The sequence below is a fragment of the Rousettus aegyptiacus genome, unplaced genomic scaffold (assembly GCF_014176215.1).
Source record: "Rousettus aegyptiacus isolate mRouAeg1 unplaced genomic scaffold, mRouAeg1.p scaffold_m13_p_8, whole genome shotgun sequence".
NCBI classification, from domain to species: Eukaryota; Metazoa; Chordata; class Mammalia; order Chiroptera; family Pteropodidae; genus Rousettus; species Rousettus aegyptiacus.
This window is the reverse complement of record NW_023416311.1, coordinates 31,474,221-31,480,174: the sequence shown is the minus strand read 5'-3', so window position 1 is coordinate 31,480,174 and position 5,954 is coordinate 31,474,221. Positions and strand designations below refer to the sequence as shown.

The window sequence follows — 5,954 nt, the reverse complement described above, 5'->3', positions numbered from 1 at the left end:
TGTCCACAGAACAGAAATAACCTGTTATTCAACTAGTCACAAAGACAGTCCAAGTTTTTTGCCCATACACATGAGTGAGTATTGCCTAAAACATGTCTTCTTTGTAGCAACTAGGCTCTGCCACTACTGTGCTTGGCTGAGTTCACAAATCTGTTGTAACCTGTAGCTTCTCCATCACTGTTCTGGCTCTCCTCTCCTGCTAAGCTTTGTTTCCTAACAGTCATTCAAACCTTCGCCACTGCAGTCCTTACTGCTGCTGCTGCTGCTGCTGGAACCACCATAGCCACCTTGGTTTCGTGGTTTGGCAAAGTATTGGCCTCCACCACTATAGGAGCCAGAGCTTCTGCCTCCAAGTGTCCTCCTTTCATTGGTCCAAAATTTGAAGATTGATTCTAGTAATTGCCAAATCACTGTAGTTTCCGCCACCTCCAAAACTGCTTTCATCATTCCCAAATCCATTATAGCCATCCCCACTGCCACCATATCCTCCACCACCACGGCTGCCACCAAAGCCACCTCGACCACTAAAATCTCCACGACTAAAGTTGTCATTCCCATCAAAACCACTTCCACAACCATCACCAAAGTTTCCAGAACCACTTCGACCTCCTTGGCTGGATGACGCAATAGCCATCTCTTGCTTAGATAGGGCTTTGCTTACTTTAAGTTGTGGCCATGCACAGTATGGTGTTTCTAAATGACAATCTTGTCCTCAGAGTCATCATCATCAAAGGTTACAAAAGCAGAGCCTGTCCTTGCCACTGCCTCAGTCAGTCACGGTTTCAATCACTTCAATATTCTCATATTGTTCAAAATAATCTCTTCGGTGTCTCCTTTAATCCTACTGATAAAAATCTTTTTCACGGTTAAGTGGCACCAGGTCTTTGAGAATCTCCTCTTGAGACAGCCCTCTTTGGTTCCACAACTCTTCCATCTACCTTGTGTGGCTTGCATTCATGGCTGCATCCATGTCATCCACAGTGGCATAGGTAACAAACACAAAGCCTCTGGAGCAGTTGGTGTTCGGATCTGCCATTACCACATAGTCCATGGGTGTTCCCCAGTGTTCAGAATGGTTCCTCAGACTCTCGTCAGTTGTTTCAAAGCTCAAACTTCCCATGATCTTTGGCAGCTGTTTGGGCTCTTTGGGAGACGCTGACTTATATGTGGTGAACACGGGAGGGGAGCTTTAACAACGCTTACTTGGCAGCCTCTGTCAATTTTTAAATCTGTTGATCATAATCAGCATCTATTAGCTACATGGTACCAATCTCACAGGTGTAAACCCATGGCCTTCAGGTAATCTATTCCTCCAGCTTTTCCATCAGCAAAGATAATCTTTTGTTTACCATATATACACCTGAGTTTAGCATTGTTGATATGAATTTAACACTTAGGTTATTTTTAGAAAGTTGATGGTAAGGAAGCACAGGTGTATTGTGTTGAAACGCTAACTAGAACAGTGGTTTTCAAACTTTACTGTGCATCAGAATCACTTGAAGGGTTTGTTAAAACATTTTATTCCTGCCCAACTATTCTGTTCTGAGTGAAATCTCTCCCCTTCACAAATGGTGCTTCTCAGTATAACCCTCCCTTCTTTGTTTTCTCCTTTACCTATCTCTTATCTATTGAGTTTCTTCTACAGGGTACACATAGTACCATCTCCTCTCAAACCAGCTGTGAATTCAAATAGTGACCTCCCCAATTCATCAGTGTTTTCCATTTATATTAGATCTTCATCAATGGCCTGAATAGAACCTTAAGTAGCCTAACAGAACAAGGAAGTCTAGGAAGACAAGTGAGTTCAGGAACTCAAGTTAGCATAAGCAGGGACTCAGACTGTCATTATGGCTCCTTTCCTACCTGTGCTTCTCTCTAGTTTGCTTCTCTAGGCTTGACTTAACTAACTCTTTAGCTAGGCTGTCTGCATGGAGTGTGCTCAATGGCTTCTGACAAAACCATATTCAGTCCCAGTAGTTAACCAATAACTATCTTAAAAAAAAAAAAAAAGTGATATGTTGGCATCAAGAGTAGCCTCATTATGTGTCAGATGCCATCCTTCTCCCTTGGGTTTGCCTTGGAGTCTGCGGTTATGTTGCCCAGAAAATTAGGAAAGGGCCTCAGGTCTTCAGTGCCCCATGGCCAGCTGCTGCTCCAGATGCTGGGTTGTCCAGGTCCCAGCAGTTGATTCAAGGGTGCACAGCTCTGCAGGCCAAAACTGGGCTACTTATATCTTTACTAGGCCCCAAAATATCTGCAGCTAAATGTTTATTTGTAGTCATCCTTCTCTTCACACCCCGCCCCAGCCCAGCCCAGCCCAGCAGCTGCACAGTCATCCCCAACTCAGTCTGCATTCCCTTACCTGTAGCAGTTCCATTCACAGCACCTCTCTTGTCCTTTTTCCTTAGGATAGTGTCTCTCTGGAGCTTGCTCCCATCCCAATCTCCTCCCACACCAGGGGGAAGCCTCTCCCCAACCCAAGAACAAGAACCAGCCTTTACTTTCCTTCCCCTTCCCTTGATAATGGGTTTTCATGACTCATGGGTAAACGCGGAAGGGTTCAGTCAGTGCGATCTCAATCACGGAAGTGTCTGCTTTTCCTACAGCACCTGGAAATGCAATGACTATTTAGAAATGCATGTAGAAGTGCAATAGCAGTCTTTGCTCACCAAAACAGGTAAAGTATACTTTTGTAAAAGCAATTGAAAACAAAATGGTTAATTTTTTTCCATTATGTTTAATTAAATTCTCAGTAGCTCACTCTGTTACCACTGAATACCGTGCCCAGGCAGTGGCAACCTGACAAAAGATTTAAGATGCATAGTGCAGGATCCTTTTCTTTGGGGGAAAGACATTCAGTAGTACCCAGACTAAAGTAGGCACTGGTGGCATCAATACCAGATGGGAGGTCCTTAAACAGTTAAAGAAGAGGTGACAGGGAATGGAGGGAGGGATTGAACCAAGTAAGAAGCAGAAAGAAGAGATGAGAGTTTAGATTCAGAAAATATTGAGAAAGAATAAAAAAGCCAGTAACTTATACCATTCACAAAAATTAAATCAAAATGGATTAAAGACTTAAATATAAGACCAGAAATCATGAAACTCCTAGAAGAAAACAGATTTGATATCTAAAGCAGAAGCAACACTATAAATAAAAAAAAAGTAGGACTATATCAAAAAGCTTTTGCACAGCCAAAAAAAAAAAAAAAAATCAACAAGGTAAAAAGACAAACTTCAGAATGGGAAAATATTTGCATGCCATATACTTGATAAAGGGTTAATATCCAAAAATGTATAAAGAACTCATATAACTCAAGAGTAAAAAACCAAATAACCCAATTAAAAAATGGGCAAAGGACTGGAATAGACATTTCTCCGTAGATATATAAATGAGCAGCAGGTACATGAAAAGATGCTTAACATCACTAGTCATCAGGGAAATGCAAATTAAAACCACAATTGAGATAATACTTCATGCCTTAGAAAATGGCTATTGTCAAAAGATGAGATGTAATAAATGCTGGCATGAACATGGAAAAAGGTAAACCTTTGTGTACTCCTGCTGAGATTGTAAATTGGTACAGCTAGAATGGAAAAATAGTATGGATACCCTCAAAAAAAAAATAAAACTAAAACTACCATATGATCAAACAAATTTCATTTCTGGGAATATATCCAAAGGAAATAAAAACACTAACTCAAAAAGACATCTGCACCCCCATGTTTGTAGCAGCATTATTTACAACAGCCAAGACATAGAAACAATTTAAGTGTCTATTGATAAATGAATAAATAAAGAAGTTGTGGTATGTGGTATGTATACACCACTCGCAAATTAATTTTTACAAGTTAAACTTGTGAATATTATTCAACCATAAAAAATTCTACTATTTGCAACAACACGGGTGGACCTCGACGGCATTATGTGAAGTGAAACAAGTCAGAGAAAGACAAATACTATCTGATCTCATAATATGTGGAGTTAAAAAAAAAAAAAACAACAACTCAGATCAGACTTGTGGTTATCAAAGGCAAATGGTGGCGGGAGGAAAAATTGAAGAAAAATGGTCAAAAGGCACGAGCTTCCAGTTATAAGGTACATAAAGACTAGGGATGTAATTTAGAACATGATGATTATAGCTAACACTGATGTATTATACACAGGAAAGTTGTTAAGAGAATTAATCCCAAGAGTTCGCATCACAAGGAGAAATGTTTTACCTTTTTTTATATGAGAAGATGGATGTGAGCTGAACCTATTGTGGTCATCATTTCACAATATATGTAAATCAAACCATCATACTGTATACTTTAAACTTATACAGAAATATATCAATTACTTCTCCATAAAAGTTTGGGGAAAAAAAGACAGTAAGGTGCAGTGTGGATAGGCGAGAGTGGGAGATGAGATGAGAAGGGTAGATGCTGAAATTGATAAAGCAGGGAGTTGAGCAGTTTGGGGAAAAGCGTGCATGTGGGAGAATAAAAAAAAAAAATCTGTTCGGAGTACAAGTTAAAGGTAAGATACAGGGTCTGGATCTCCACATGACAACTAGCTATTGAACCACCAAAATAATTTACCAAAAAAATCACTAGGACTAGAGCCTTCTTTGAATCATGTTCAGTTCCTTTCATGGTTACTGTTTACTTAAGTTTTCTATTTCTTGCTGTGTCATTATAATAATTATTCATTAAATGTTAATTCCTATGCATTTAAATTTTTTAGCAAATAGGTATAGCATACTTTTAAAGTTTCAAAATTTATATATTTAATATATTCCTTTTTTTTACATTTTTCTAATTCCTTGATTCAATTTCTTTGTGTTCCCTACAAAAGACACATTTTGCATTTATTTATCACTTGCATTAATTTTCTTAAGTGTCACGGCTGAAGAAATAAATGCAGAGATACGATACTCTGTTTCAATTCTCTCCCTCGTTAGAAATAACCTAAATCACATAGAATATATTTTTTCTCTTAATCCCAGAAAAACACACTATAAGACATCGATCTATGGAAATATATTCATTAGTTTCCAAAAGATACCACTCTCTTGCAAACAGCGGTCTGCAGATAAAAGTCATGCTCATATCTCCAGTTGGCTTAACTGTTTTAAAACATCGAAATAACTCTTCTATTTCTAACACCATGGCAGAAAGCTGCATGCTGAGCTCAGGTTGCATAGAGAACTGACGTATTCTGTTGGGTGAACTTCTTGTACTGGAATAGCAGATAAACAAGAGCTCTCCCTTGAACTTTTAAAAAAGTGATGAGGAAGAAAGTCACCAGTACAGTTCAGTGAAAGGAATATTATTTTCTGCTTACTACAGGAGACCGTGTTGGCTCAGAGAAGTTAAGAAGTTGACTATAAAAATCTGAAGGGCCCCCCTGACGTGGCCTTGCAGAGGCCCAGAGCCGAGTCTCAGGCCTGCCTCTGCTGCTGACGGTGCTCTAGTCCTACCTCTACTTTTTCTTCAATGATACTATAATATCGGTACATTTCGGAAACTAAGTGGGAGGGTTGAAATGTTTGAAAACTAAATTTGTTTTATTATTGTGAAAAGGCCAATTGAGCGTTGACTATCAATGCCCTGTCAAGTGTCTGAGGACCAAAATGCCTCTCAAACTCACACTCTTTATATACTTTATGAATGAGGGAGGACATGCTATATAAATATTACTCATGACTTTTCCCAATTGACAAAATCCTTCTGTTTATGACATGGCTCAAAAGTCACCTTCTCTGTGAAACTTCTCTGACCTCCTGTTGCCAAATTCCTTCTGTAGCCCTCTCACTTCTCTTGAACCGTCCCATTGTTATTTGATTCCCCAGTTAGATTGGGTAACTGACTTAACTACTTTCATGTCTCCAGCGGCTTATCTTAGTTGTGAACAGCTAGGCTCTTTCAACACGGGATTTAATTAATATTGCAGACATATATGGAACTATCAC

At 39.2% G+C, this 5,954-nt stretch overlaps 1 pseudogene; it reads right to left on the bottom strand.

Moving 5' to 3' along the window:
- Positions 1–213: 213 nt before the first annotated feature.
- On the bottom strand, positions 214–5,501 carry LOC107517849 (annotated as a pseudogene).
- Positions 5,502–5,954: the final 453 nt, after the last annotated feature.